The following is a 15,860-nucleotide window of genomic DNA, read 5'->3' on the forward strand; positions in this document are numbered from 1 at the left end:
AGTCCAGGTGTGCTATTTGTGTGCTCCTTGCTCACAGTAGTGCACTGGAGTCCAGCAGCTCGCTCTTACTCTCTGAAGTTTTTTACTTGGAAGATTTCATGAAGGGAAGACAGCAGGAAAAGCAGGGTAATGGACTTTTGAATATAAAAATGTATGCGTTCAATGTTGCCTTAGAGGAGATAGTAAATTATCAGAGGAGAAACTTGAAATGGTTTTCTAAGACAAAAGTAGTATTTGTTTGTTTGTTTTTTAAATCTAAGGTGGTATAAACGTGTATGATGCTCCCTAGGAAAGTAGGGGAAGACAGATAATCTCTTCTACTGCGTGCTTGGATAAAACAAATCTGCTTTTCGTAGATTAGGAGAACACTGAATATATGATTACAAGTGCTATGGTCTCTGGTATGTTTCTTGACCTTGGCTTGGGAAGAAAGCACAATCCTCCTGAGATTCTGGAAGACTGAAATAGAGAATTGCTGATACAACAGAAGTGCTTGCTTCAAAGAACTGCTGATTGAGTGCAATGGGATAGATTTCATCTGATAGGAAGATTTTGCCCCACATGTGCTAAAACTAGATTTATTGATTGTCATATGTATTTTCATGGTAGGGCAGCCTTTGTTGCCTATGTTTCTCTCCCTGTAAAATAAGGACTGACAATACCTAATTACAGTGAATTCTCTGTTAAAAAGAAGCTTGTGAAAAACAGTTATGAAACTGTCTTGGTAAATGAGCTACCCAAGTTCTTATTTTTTTCAGGCTGACTTCAGCTTTGAGGAGATGATAATCTCTGTAGCAATTAGCTTTCATTTTATTTTCTTGTGGCTTCCCTTACACATGTTAGTGGAAGGGAATGCAGGTCACTCATCTCCTTGGAAACCAGAAGATAAAACTATTTTAGTTGTATCTGTTGCCTGCATTTTGTTAAAAATAATTTTTTGTTTTCCAAAGGATAACAGCCTAGGTAGTGAAGTATTAACCAATTTGTAATGATTTTCCATCTTACAGTAAAGTAAGGGGTCTTGCAGTGTAAGAACAATAAGAGTCTTCTTAATTGGCCAGTTCTGATATGCTTCTTTCCTCAAGCATCTTATATTCTAATTAGAAATCAAAGCATTACAAGGTGTTCCCTTTGACTCGTACTCCTGAGAGTTTATGGAGTTCCTCTCCCTCTTCTACAGCCTTTCCAGTGCAAGCTTATTTCTATGCAAATATTTTAAGTAAGTCTTGTAGAATATGTTCCTTCTGTAAAACTTAAACTGCTAATGGTAAAGAGCTCATCTATAATATATGTCACATAGTTTTTATTCCCATGGAGGTACTAAAACTGAAATGCAAGGAGAATGAACATGAGAATGTGCTAAGAATCTGGTAACGGTAGGTCAGAAGCACTTTAGCAGGCGTAACCGAAGTGCAGTGCTCTCCTCAAAAGATAGATATAATGTGACAGGTGGTTTTTACTGATAGCAGTGTGGTAACAAATAGACAGAGGCAGTCTGGGGAGTTGTATTTTTTTTTTTTTTTAAACCTCTAAGTATTTTGTTTTCTTGACTGTTTCTTGTTTATTGCAGTGTTTAACACAAGGAAAGATGGCCACATTCAGTGAGACTACTTGAGTTTGATCTATATCGTGACTGTTGACCCCGTGACTTGTTTTTGTATTTTTTAGCATACTGGGGACGTTTTCCAGTGTAATACATTCATAAGCATGCAGTGGAGTAGTACACCTACTTTGAGATAATAGAGTTGTTCCTGCAATGCAGAAAAAAATAATTCATCTTTTGATCTATCCTTGATTCTTCTCTATGTGCCACCTGTGAGAGTCTGCATAGTTAGCAGCAAAGAGCCAAGCTCTTTAACTCCCATGTGTGTTTCATACCATCCTTTGCTTATAAAGGAAAACTACAGGCTTTATTTCAGTGCTGGAATTCTATGAGGACTAAAGCAAATCTGTTTCCAAGACTGAACAGAGCAGTGAACTGGTATGGTGTCCAGCTCTGCTGGCAGATCTAAAGACTGGAAGACTGCTGGCAGATCTGGAAGTGGAATTGGGTATTTGAGAAAACTACGGAGCAAATCGTGTCAGGTGGAAAGGCATTGTAATGATATTGGAATAGTTTACATGTATTTTGTTTTTGTGACTTACTTTCCAGATCAGGATGTGGTTTGGGTTACTTCTATGTCTATATGCCCAAAAAACAACGTCTGGAGTTCAGCTTTGAGTTGTAGCCCAACACTCCTGAAGGGAAGCTTGCTGCAATCTGAAGGAAAAATACAAAGTAAGCTACTTAGCATCAATGCAAGGCTTGCTGAGGGATTTCTAGGTATTCAAACTGAGTTATCCATTGAGAAATAGGTACCAGTTCCCGTTAGCATTTAATGTTCTTCACTATTTTTCTGTGGTTAAACATTAGTAACTTTGACAGTGACAGGAATGTGCATGACAAATAAATTGTGCACAGTGGTGGTCTTTTATCCCTTACATGAAAATGTTCTGCTGTTTTGTGGGGTTTTTTTCCTGACTGATAATATGCCAAGGAATAACAAATTGTGTAGCATTACATGCAGAAAGAGATAAGCCTGTCTAAAAAATTTCCTTACTTCTGGTTTTCTAGCCTCATAATGCCAGGAAATTTTATAGAAGGACAAGACATTTTGATACACTTGTTTACAAAGCTCTCTTATTTAACTGTGTTTTCTACTAGCCATTATAAATATTTGTCCAGATAACTTTTAAAAAAAATTTATTTATTAAAACAAGGCTGCTGCAAATAGAGGAATCTAATGATAAGGGTGCAGTTCTGATGTCAACATTTAACTTAGTTCTTAAGTAAACAAAAAAAAGCTCAAATCCTAAGGCTTAAGGGAGTGTGGGGATGAGTGTTTTAAAGTAATATAACAGATTTAATGGTTTTAGTATGACAGATAATTCTTGAGAAGGGAAAATGGTCCTGCATTATGAATGACTGCAGAAGGTATCTACAAATGTTACTCAATGTCTGTAACACATGTCCCATTCATTTAAAGTTTTTCTGGCTAAATCACAGCCTTGTAGCATTAACTGAAGGAAAAACTGTTTAATGTGGAAAACAGTTAATCTCTGTTCAAGGGCTAATGCAGCTTAATGTTTGTATTACAAGTGGAAAACTAATGCTATATTGTAATGCAGTGGACTTGCAGTAAGTCAAAATTGCAAAAGATATTACCATTTCAGAGAATTATGTTCTGTTCAATTGAATGTTGATATGGCTCCTGTGGCGTGCAGCAAATCTCAAATGCGTCACTGTGTCTCAGTTGAGACTTTCAGTGAATTAATGACAAATCTCAGTAGTGTATCGTGTGTGCAAAACTGAAATAATGAACAGAGTGATCTAACGCAGAATTCTTTCATTTCTGGACATCCAGTCTCATCTGAATTGGTTAACATGGCAATACAAAGCCCAGCTTTGTATGGCTGGACTCAGGAAAACTGATAAACTGTCTTTAGAAGTTAGCCTATTCCATAACATGAGAAAGGCTTACTTTTGCGTCCTTGTAGCTAATACAGGGTTTTATTTGTATGTCCTGGCTCTTAGGAAACCATTGTTACTTGTAAAATGATATTGAGGTGCTCATCTCTGAGGAGATGTTATAGAGCTGTTAGCAAAGGCAACAAATCCAAAGACAGCTGAATAGAAATGCTGTGGAAGCTTATGAAAATAATGCAGTAACAGGTGTAAGCAGCGTGTTATTAGTTCACAGTGTTCCAGATAAAGCTGCAGCTGCCACACATTGAACTCCTCTATGCAGCAATTACAGATCCCATGGTAGAGTCTGTCTTTTCAGGTATATCCAAAAGATCAAAAGCCTGAAAGGTTTTTCTATTTTTGCAAGTGTCTGTTTTGTTTATTTATAAGTCAGTTTACAAGCTATAGTAAAGACATTTATATACTGGTGTCAATTAGATTTTTCTCTATGAAAACTGGAGAAGGCAATCGTAGAAGTGGAAATGATAGAAATCTCTTTCTCTAAGAAGTGCATAGCATGGACTTGTTGCTGCCTTTTCTGAATCAGTTGTATAATGCCATGCAATTTAATCCTGCTTCCAAAGAAATCATTTTGAACCCTTCCCTGGTTACCACTAAAACAGTTGAGTTTTTCAGGATTTATCTAATGAACCCTCCCTAGGATAACTAGTGTCAAAGTGGTTCAGCAAAGACTAAATTAATTTTTGCTGATGGCTACTGTCAGTTGTTCAGTCCTGTTAGCCATAATCACCAGAGCTCAGTGAGTGTAGTAAAAGTAGTTGCCAAAACAAAGCCTTTCTGCCTGTAGGTGATCTGATGTGTCCTTCATTTCTAGATGAAACCCTAGTTTATAGACATGCAGCTAAGAACTTTGCCTACTTTCAGTTTGTGTTTACAGCAGAAAGCAAGTGGAATTAATGATGGAATTAAAAAATGCTACATAATAGAAGTATGTTGAAATGATGATTTGAATTTCAGTTGAAGATGAATCTTGTGTACTGCATGCAGATGCAATATGCTGCAAATTGGTAGTAAGAGCTCTGAGAGTCATCGGATTAAAGTGATGCTGTGCAAGGAAATCAGAGCTTTTCATTGTTGTTGTTGTTGAGCCACACAGCAGTGCCTGCCCTCAGACATTTGGAAAACAATATTTAAGCATAGGATAGCTGTTGTTTACAAAATGCAGCAGGTCCTTGCAAAAATTTCTTACCTAATTCCCTGGCAGCATCTTGTGTGGGACACAAGTTGTAAAACTCTACTGGGAGATACTTAGAGTTTAGCTAAGAGAAATTTCATTTTCTCTATCTTGCTATCACTTTCATCCTTTGCAATCAGTGTTCAACATACTGAAGACAGAGTGAGAAGAGCAGCTAGTGTTCTTAGCTGTTAGTTTCTAACTGTGTCAGGTTTATTGAAGTTATTTCATCAGTTACTTCAGAACAGAACAATGCTCTGTTGGATGCTGCTGTTATGTATTTCAAGAACATATCTAGTTTGAGTGCATGTGAACAAGAAATTGTATTGATATTAAAATTAAAAAAAGAGGGGGATGTTTTGGACCCTACCTATAAACTTTACGCTTCTAATTAAAGAAATTTATTAAGAGCTGGAAGGAGCCTTTTGACTTTGATGTAAGAAGTACTTCAAGAGTTCTGAGAGGAAGCTGTTCCTCCAGGACAAACCACTTCTTTCCTCCTTGTCCTCCAGAGTTCCTGTGCTAAGTGTCTGCTCTGATGAAAAGGGGTAACTTCCCAGGTGCTGCAGGTCTTATCGTTGTGCTTAGCCATGTTTTCTTCCATTCCTTGCCACATCTTCAGCAAACCTGAATGTAATCAGGTCTCTGCTGTCCACATATGCTCAGTCAAGCAGATCCCACATGGCAGCAATCAATACATTATTCTTGACCTGTGGGAATTAGTTGTATAAAAGCACAGCTCAACAGGTATCAGCTGCACCCAGAGCAGAGTTGGGACAAGAAAGCCATCTTCTCCTGTTCATATGAGGGAAAGGGGAAGTCCCAGACAAATCTGGGTCTCAGCTAGCTGGAGGAAGCTTGCTGGGAACAAGTTGATTTGGAAACTGAATTTTTCTTGCTATCTGTTTTGTCTAGATTAACACCTCCAGCACCATATGTCTTCTGTGCAATGCTCTGTTAAAACTGAACTGTATAGATGTGCAGTGTTAATGTGGAACATAACTTCTGTTTGTAATCATTTTTCTGTTTGTCTGTGCTGTTTTTCTTGGGTTCAGTACTTGACACTGGGAAGTTGTGGCGTTTTTTAGTATCTGGAAGCCTTAAAAGATTCAGGAACTCATGCTTCTTGAATATGTTGTAATGAGAACGCAAATATTGAATAGACTATTGATTGCAAGATCTTCTGTAGCTATGGTTGAGAATATACTGGAAGTAGTGTATTAAGTTTACTTGATTCATTATTTCTGAACAGTTAGCTAAGTTTGAGTCTTGAATTCTGAATGAACTTAAACTACAAATACACACAAATACTGAAGAAGATTAATCAGCAGTTGTTCAAGAAATACTGATATTTGGTATCTTTTTTCTTCTGTTAGAGGATGAAAAAAACACATCAAACAAGAAAACTCCACATAACTGAAACCTCTGCTATCATTTCTGCAAGTTACTTTGCAGTCATCTTGGTTTTTTAAAAGTAAAATCTCACACACAGAATGCCTTGTGGGGAAAAAAAATGTGGTAGGAACTGTTAAGACTCCAAAAGAAACTTGCAATTAACCACAATTTTATGCAGCACATTTTTCAATATTTTTATCAAAGTAAAATGATGAAGTCTCTACAGGTAGTTGAAATCAAACCAGAGAAGTGGACATGTGATGGGAACTATGCTTAGTAACATGAATGAATTTGTAGATGCTGATGAACTATTGTGTTGTTTTTTGGGGTTTTTTTTTTTTTAAGAGAGAGAGAAAAATTAACAATATATGGCTTGTGTTTTTAATATTGTGGTTACACTTCAAATCAGGTCTGGATAGGTCATTTGAAATACCAGTTTAGTGCACAATGAGGGTCTTAAATGTGAACATGTTATTAGGAATTGCATGAAAGAATAGGGAGCGTGGTATTGAACCACTACAGTCATCTGTTATGTTTGTGCCAAATACTGTGCAGTTTTAGCAGTCTTTCAGAGAAGTTATAGAGGTGATCGGGAGCATAAAATAGTTTTATGTGAAGAAAGATAAATGATTGAGGACTATCAAATTTGCAAATCAAATGATGAAGGGGAGATAATAGGCATATGTTAGACACTTAAACTCATAACTGAAATAAAAAGATTAGGAAGCCCTTTCCAGTACAGGAGGTAACGCTTTGGTACAGCGTTCCTGAGCAGTACAGCAGTGCTCTGGAACTTCTGAGGATTACACTTTTTTTTGTTCTTTTCCCTCTCTAAGATAATAAACCCCACAATTTAACCATTGCAGAGTGTAATAGAGGACAAAATCAAGAATTCAGAAAGGAATTTGATATACTTCAGGAGAAAAAAAAAAAACAGAGCCACAGAGTTGGTTCACATGAAGTACAAGAAGTTTGTCAACAGTTGATTTCTAGGAGCTGGTAGGGCATGGAAGAAGATACACCATGTTTATTGTACTTACATTTTCCAAAAGTGTTTATGGCTTTTCTTGGGTAGCAGCTGTTGGGGATGGATATGCCTCTGTACTGATTAATTTGTGTGTTCTTACATCCAGTCTCAGCTGGGCTGTCAGGGTGCATTTGGATGTCCGTTTTTCAGCAGCAAATTTGAGACTTGACTCTGCTGGATTTAGATGTGGAAGAAGCAATTGTCAGAGGAGAATGAGCATGAAGAAATAAAAATAACAGTTATTGAGTAATGAGCATCCTCTTTGCCGTGCATTTCAGGACTGTCCTTTCTAGATGAAGCCATCTATCTAGACATTCTACATCCTGCCATCTGCCGCAACGGGTAAAGTTAGAACAGTTTGTCATCTTTGGAAACGTTGTGATGTATTTATGAGATAATTTGCATGGAAAGATACCCTTGTACAAAACGTGGTAGCTCTGAGCCAAATTTTCGAAATTATTTACATAATATTTTCTGAATGATTTTGGCAAAGAAATTCTGTGTGACCTGCTTGTAAGTAACTCCAGACAATACTTCTTTAAAATTTAAACTATCCGGATTATATGAAAGTAAAAATCAGGTATTGCTTCTTCTTGATAGGTCTAAGCATAATTCTTAAAAATTGCAAACCTGAGCTTGATTCCTTCCATTTTAAAAACACTGCTTGCGATTTGCACAGCATTTCTAGGTTGTTGGCACTTAGTTCATGGTTTTCCACCCTCTCCCTTCAGTATGTGGTGATGTTCTTTCAGAACATGAATTATTAACACTGTAATGGGTACAGAAACATTTTTTATAATGTACGTTGCCTTTCTGGTTTTATTACTATCACTTTGGATATAAATCCCTTTATTGTTTCTAAACAAATACAATTTGTTTAGAAATAGCATGCAATGGAGTCTTATTAGGAAAAACAATCCTGCTATGCTTTTTCCTACTCTTCGGTGTCAGCTTCTTCCCTTACCTCACCAGTTCTGAAACTACTTTCTCTTCTGATGCTGCACTTGCAAGAAAGATTTCCTTAATGTCTGTGTTTCAGGCTGATTCACACAGGAATCTTCAGTGTCTGTCTGTAGGGTTCTGGTTCATCAAAAGCTGTCAAAATGTGCTTCCATGTGAGCAATGCTATGCCAGTTGTCTAGGAATAACTTGTAATCCATATTCTCTGTAAACTTTTCTTTAGCTTTTATATAGGCTGCTTTCAGCACTGGAAGTGGTGACGGTGCACGCATCTCCAAAATGTCAGTCTGGGGGGGAAAAAAGGAGAAACTGTTGTTGTCGTCAGCAAACACTAATTGCTATTAATAAAACAGCATTATAAGCTCCTTCTATCTTAAGGTGGCAAAACATCCTCTGAGGAATATAAGAAAAAACAAGATATATAAGAATTCCTTTTTAGGTTGAGTAACTTCTATAAAAACTATAATCATGTTTCAAACCACTTAGTCAGTCTCAAACCACTGAGTCAGTGATGATGCTAGAAATATGCAAGATGCTACTGACGTAAACACAGGCAGGAATTTTATCAGGAGAGATGAGAAAATAAAGCATGGAGTGTTTTGTTACAGTCATTGATTCTGGTTCTCTTGTGATTTCTAATGGCATCTGTTGATCTGTTCATCTTGTGATTTCTAATGGCATCTGTTAACTAGTGGATGGAGAGATTGAATGCTTTGGAAATGCTCTTTCCCTTGATTCTGAGGTACTGTCATCTTAAATTTCCTGGACGTGTTCTGTTTATCCTAATGGCAAAATTTTGGGGGCTGAATCTGTTGGTGAGGGTTACGTCTGAGGGATAAACACTGATCAATCTTTAGTTTGGACTTCATTAATTTCCTGATATATGTGTTTGTAATTTTTATCAGCAATTAACAATTTGTAGTTATATTTCAAATATTAATTTCCTCAAGATTTAACAACAATTGTGTTATGCAGTAAAACCTTAGGATCCTAAATACAGGTCTTAATTTCTTTTGTGCAAACATATACTTGGCTGTAATATTGAGTGAAACTGGTGCTCATCTTTCTCCTCTGTTCATTTCTCATAAGATGTATGGAGCACTGTATCCAACATAGGACTCCCCAGTGCAAGAAGGACATTGGCATGTTGCAGTGAGGCCACCAATAAGCCACTTATGGTCAGGAGGCTGGAAAACTCACTGTACAAGAAGCTGAGAGACCTCAGCCTATTCAGCTTGGAGAAGAGGCAGTTTTTGGTTTCTTCAGAAGTTACCAAAGAGATGGAACTAGGATCTTTTTGGAGATGCATGGTGATAGAATTAAAATAATGATAAATTGGAATCTGTAAAACTGTAAGTACTAGGGGGAAAAAAATATTTTCATAATGTTGGTTAGTTGCTGGAGGTTACCCAGAGGGGGTGGGGTCTGTCCTTGGAGGTGCTCAAGACTTAGACAAAGTCCCAAGCAGCCTGATCTAATTAGACCTGCTTTCTGGAAGGAGATAGGCTGGATGACTTTGGAGGTCCCTTCCAATCTGGATTATGATTCTATATGGCTGAGATTCTAAAAACTGTCCAGAAAGGTTTTACTCCTAAAACTTGTTGCCATTCTTCCTTGAATGTAACGGAACATGGAGTTGAGAGTATTTTCCATGTCCTTACATGCAGGATCTCAGATTAATTTGGTCTTAGGAAAATGGCCAGGATCATGCTAAGTGTGCACCATGATACAGTAAACTGAACACCTTTGGGACTTAAGTCATCTGAGCTGGATCATACTAGGCCTCATGACTGAAACAAGTCATTTGGAAGAAATCACAGCCCCGCTGCAAATCTCTCCTATCGTCTGTGCTTTGAAAGCAGATTTGTCTCATTAGAATGAATTAGTAATACAGTTGTCTATTGCTATGTTTAAAGAAGTATGGCACAGTAACAGAAGGATCATCTGATTCTTAACCTGAATTGCTTAAAAATAGATGCGGGTGACTGATTTTATTGTAGTAAAATAATGTCACAATATATTAGTTGAAGTAAATAACCTAAAATGTTGACTGCATCCTGTTAAACTGTCTTGGTGGAACTCTGATGGCTTATTCAGTGCAAGTTTAGTTTAGCTTAATGTTATCTAAAATACAGACATGCTCTCAAGTAGGCCTGTCATCTTGAACATGTGTTATTGTGCAAGCTCTCAGAAGAAAGAGTCAAACATGGCAAAAATGTTTACCAGCAGTCTTGCTAAAGAAATGTTGTGCTCTAGCTCTATAGGCAGACTCTAAAGCCTTCCAGGTCACTCACAATAAAATTTATCTTATTAGATTGTGAACAAATATTTCTCAAAGGTAGGTGCTGGAACTTGGAAGGTCCCAAAATGTTTTGATAGGTGACTTTTAAGGCATTCTAAAGAAAGAAAATTAAGAAAGCTTAAGAAAATTCTAAAGCTAGCAAAGGAGGCATAGCCATTAAACTAAGAACAAAGCTGTGTTACTGCAGTTCATGTTTATACAAATAGTACATCTATGCTACAGTACACGAAAATGATTAATATTTAAATGATTCACAAAATATTGCAAAATATTATTTTGCAAGATTGCTGTATAGAATTAATCATGCAGATACAGTAGTGGTTTAGGAGACAATACATATTTACTGTAAAGTTGTTATTAAAAAGCAATAAACACAAAAGCCACCCACACATTCAAAAAGGAAAAAACGGGGTGGGGGAGGTGAATCCCTGCCTAATAATGATTGCTGTGCTTTAACCTGTTAGTCAGCTAAGCAGTGTACAGCTAGCTGTTTGTTCCAAACCAAAGTGGGGTGGGGGAGAGAATCAGAAAAAGATAAAACTCGTGGGTTGAGATGAAGACAGTTTAATAGGACAGAAAAGGGATGGATGATAATAACAGTAATAACAATGAAATAATACACTGAATGAGTGATACACAATGTAATTGCTCACCACCTGCCAGCTGATGCCTGGCCAGTCCTTGAGCAGTGGCAAATTCCTGTCCAACTCTCCCTCTTTTATAGATTAGCATGATGCCATATGGCGTGGAACAGCCCCTTGGCCATTTTGGGTCAGCTGTCCTGATCGTATCCATTCGCTGCCCTTGCTGGCAGGGCAATATGAGAAGCTGAAAAGTCCCTAACTTGGTGTAAGGACAGCTCAGCAACAATTAAAATGTAAGTATGTTAATGACATTGTTCTCATCCTAAATCTAAAACACAGCAACATATCAGCTGCTGGAAAGAAGACCAACACTATCCCAGCCCAAACCAGGATAAAGAATCAGAATCTTTGGAATACAAATATTCATATTTATTTCTTTCCTGCTTCTTTTTGTCTCAAGACTTCGTACAGTAAAAATGCTCAAAGGAAAGTTAAGAGCCTGTGAGGCTGCTAAGAGGTTGGTGAGAGATAAACGAAAATAACGTTTTGGAAAATTAACTGTGGTGGACCCGAGAGAATCCGTACGTGAACTGGGAGCAATGGGAAGCAAGTTTGTTTTGAAACTGCCACATTTGGAATCTGCTCAAGTACAAGCAGATTGCTTTATTTCATAAGAATCTCTTTAGCTACTCCCAGCTCCTTCTCTTAACAGCCAGTGGTGTTACGTTATCAGAGGTTGGGACTGTTACATTGATGTCCTGTGACAGCGCTTATTTCAAAGATGGAGTATGTTTTTAACTGCAAACCTTGCTCAGCACTTTCTCTCAAAGGACCTGTTTTGCTTCAAGATATTGTAAGTTGTTAGACAGTTAACTGACTGTTAAGAACAAGCAAGTAAAGTAGGTTTTTCTACCTACACCCTGCTGCTTTCATGTGTGTGGCTTTTATTATTTATATCCCATGAATATTCCAATGCATGCTTCTCAGACAGCTGGGGAAAGTAAGATATAAAAATAAAGATTTTATAGTTAAAACATGAAATAACACATTCCAAGGTCAATGCTTTTGCGTAGGAGAGGTTTTAGTAAAGATTTTAAAGCTGAGCTGAATAATATGTGAAACTTAACAAGTAACAACCAGATGACTGTCTTTGTCAGCTGTTTTTTAAACAAAACACAATGTAAAAAAGTTCAGAAGATCAGGATGTCAGGCCTCGCTCTTCTCAGCAGAACTCTCAGAACCGTCCACCAAAAGGTTTTGCTTAATGTGGAAATCTTCTAAAAAGAAAAAATCGGATAATATTTTCACTGGAAATGCTACAAGTGCACTATAGCTGTCTTGATATTTAACTCAGGGTGGATATAATCCATCCTATCAGCCACTTTTTTCTTTCTGGGTCAGAGCCCATCAGCTGATGTGCAGTTGTGTAACTCTTTAGCACAGCATGTTCTGATTACGGAGCTGTGTGCTGTGGGGAATGTCATCCCTTGAGGTGGCTGGGGACGAGGGAAGCCTGCAGGAGTCAAACCCTTGCTGCTAAGAGGTGCTTGCTCTTAAGACATCACAAATCTGGATTTTTATAGTTTCCAAACTGGGCGTACTGCATAAGTAAAATACAAGTCACTTCATGTATCTCATAACGACTGTAAAGGCTGAAAGTGTTGTGACTAACATCATATTAAAAAAGCAGATTTTTGTCTTTAAAAATCTTATGACTTTGAAGTCCTGTTTCAGACTTGTCTTACACACATCAATGTTCTCAGTCTTAGGAAAGATAGAGTTGGGCTGAAAATTTTACTGCCTGTTGAGGGGGTTCTAACTCACAAGTTGTTTGAAACCCAACTACTTGTGCAATACAGGCTGCAACATAGAGGTTTAAAATATAGCCAGCTTCAGGGGCTTTTTTTTTTCCCTGACAGAAATACTGCAGTTTCTCCAGAATGAACCAAATTTTGCATTCCCTTGAGACCCTTGATATCTGTTCCTGACAGCCCTGTGGAGCAGGGTGCTTCATAGTGCTTCCATGAGAGCTGGAAGCTGCAGATTACTCATAAACAAGTCATCTAACATCCATCAGCAAGCAAAGCCACTTACTGGGATATTTTACCTAATAATACAAATGACTTATTTGAGAATTACAAACCCAGTTCAAAATAAAATCAAACTAGCTCTGCTGCAGGTCATACTCTGAGATTCTTAGCTTGCTAAATCATGGCTTTTACACAGAATTCTGCAGCTCCACATCTAATTCTTTCACTGCCTTACTACCTGTGAGTGTCCAGCTGAAGATACTTGTGAATGATCATCTGTCCAGATATATTTGAAAAAGGGTTTTTAAAAAATGACTGTCCTTTGGCTACAGGGTGTTTTGGTTTTTTTCTTTTTATGTAGTCTCCATTCCACTGTTTTAATTTCTCTGCCACTGCTGGAATCAAGAATTTTATGAAGTTGAGTACAGGTGGGTTGTTACCAGCGATTTTGCCTGCAAGACTCATTTATCTTGTTAAGCTGCCCTGCGAAAGCACTGCCTGGTTAGATTCATCTGTAAGAAAGGAGCTGTGAAGCTAGCTCCTTTCTCGTGCTGCGCAGACGGGTGTGCACTTTGTGCTTCATGTGATTCATCATCCCAGGAACTGTCTGAGTGTGTCAGCTGCGGCCAGCGCATGGGGAATCCTTCAATGAAAATGGCTCTCAGTGATTTCTGGAGTTAGGAGTGTCATATGAGAATGCGTCAGAGCAAAGCAATTGGTACCATTTGCACAATGCTATCAGTGTTTTGGAAGTAATATTCCTTGGATCGAGACAGAGAGAACAAGATTACTTGTTCTTTATTGTCTCTTCGTCTGTCGAGTTGCCATTTGATTGTTGGAAAGCATATTAAAACAGGGAAAATATATAAGAAACACCATAGAAATTGATAACGCTACAAAATATTTTTTACTTGGGTTAGTTGAAGTGAAAGCAGTATCATGTTTGAAACCTCTTGGAAACCTCAGTGTTCACAAGTGCTCTTGTCTGTGTTTATGATAGTGCAAAACCGTACTTCATACTAAGCTGCCCAAGATGCTGATTTGAGTGACTTTTAGTATTCCTTACCTAGAAAGGAAGGAGTTGGGACAGAAAAACAATTGCAGAGGGGAAAGTCTGCTTCACGTTTACTCAGAATCCAGGAAAAAATTCGGAGGGATTTCAGAGAAAGTGTTTCCCTAAAAGGAAAGGGAAGACTCTGTGTCATTGGAGACATTTGTTTTCTTTGTTCTTCAGTCCCAGATTAGGGGACCGATAGATAGATGGTGTCTGCTTTGGCTCCCCTCTGTCCATGTCACCATACTGCAAGAAGGCTTTGTTCCTTGCTCTGTGGAGGAGCTGCTGTTTAATGATTCTTGTTTTGAGATACCCGTTGCCAGTATCAACTAATCTACAAATGCTGAACAGATTTTTAGCTGTCGTTAGAATGGCAGTGTAATAAATATCAGACCAACGGTAGTTAAATATCTTAATTCCTTTTTTATACAGTTGAAAATTATTGGCTTCAAATGCTTATACTGGGATGCTGGCTATTTTTCATCTCACAGGGATTTTAGCAAACAGACCACACTTCAATATCGTGCAAGAATGTACTACTTTTCCTTATGTTATTCTGGACTCAGAAGTCCCATTCACTTGTTCTACTTTTCATTAAAATCATGCCTCTCTGAGAGATTGCTATGTACAGATAGACAAGCCCTTTTTGCATGATCATGGTTTTATCTTGGGTAAGCTGTTCAGTGCTACAGACAAAAAAGAACGGAGGTAAAATAACTTTTATTCTTATGATTTGCTACTTCCTGTATTAACGCTTCTGCCATGCTGTGCTGAAAGTCAAAGCCCTGTAGTTATAAGCTTTGGGAAGCATCTCCTCTCTTAGATAAATAGACCTAATGGGTATCTGACACTGTTCCAAAAAGAAATAAGTATCAGCAAATCACTGATTGCTTGCATTCTGATCCTATGGCACACTGGGATGTGCAGCTCTTTAAGTCATTCATGTACACAGCTGAACTAGAAAGCATCCAAACTAGTGTGCAGTGATTCTGGGGAAAACAAACAAACAAACAACAAAAAACTTCTGATGCTATACCTCTCTACAGTATTCTTTTCTTGTGAGAATCCTAAAACAATTTAATGTGCCTGCTGATGTAAGGAACCTGAAGATTTCTGGGACACTGTTGTAACCTTGAATCTATGCAACAGGAAGTATTATCAGAATGTGCTTTATGCACATCTTTTGTGTGGTTTCTTTTATACAATCAAACAGTATTGATATGAGGTTAAATAAGGATGGCTGTAATAATAATTAAAAATTTATTAGTATCTGTCAATAGTTTCAAGTGGTGAAATTTTGGTAGCTGTTCGTGCCCTTAGAGAAACTGGAGCTTGTAGATTTGATATTCCATCTTGACTGACACATGTGTTACTTTGCGATAGGAGGAGAAAAGGGCATCATAAAACCAATGGCCAGTCATAGACTTGAAGTATTGTGCTGCTGGTTGGTTGGGTTTTTTTGGACAGTAAATAAACAATTTCATTTTTTCAGTGTCTGTATTTTGTTAAATCTAAAATTTATAGTAAGCAAACTTTAAAAGTGGATTATAAAAAAAAAAAAAAAAAAAAAGTAAATAATCAAGACTAGTTCTTCTCCAACTTTAGTATTTAGGGAAGCATTATAAAAAGTGAAGTCAAGATGCTTTCCTCTCCAGACCTATAAACACAGGTATCTTTTTGTTGGATAAAGTCAATCTGATACAGTCTTATTACTACTTTTTGCTAAGTATCCCTGTTTTCAAGTATGTGTTTTGGTGCAGGAAGACACCTGCTTGCATTCAATGTCCCAGGAAGCGCAGAGCTCTGCT

General features: G+C 37.6%; 1 long non-coding RNA gene across 1 annotated transcript; it reads left to right on the top strand.

Moving 5' to 3' along the window:
• The first annotated feature begins 26 nt into the window (after nt 1-26).
• Nucleotides 27-13,274, top strand: LOC128086803 (uncharacterized). Its single transcript, XR_008209535.1, has 3 exons — nt 27-126; nt 11,109-11,261; nt 12,888-13,274. It is a non-coding gene; the product is annotated as an uncharacterized LOC128086803 (long non-coding RNA).
• Nucleotides 13,275-15,860: the final 2,586 nt, after the last annotated feature.

Source organism: Tympanuchus pallidicinctus, unplaced genomic scaffold (genome assembly GCF_026119805.1).
Source record: "Tympanuchus pallidicinctus isolate F22 unplaced genomic scaffold, pur_lepc_1.0 scaffold3, whole genome shotgun sequence".
NCBI lineage: Eukaryota > Metazoa > Chordata > Aves > Galliformes > Phasianidae > Tympanuchus > Tympanuchus pallidicinctus.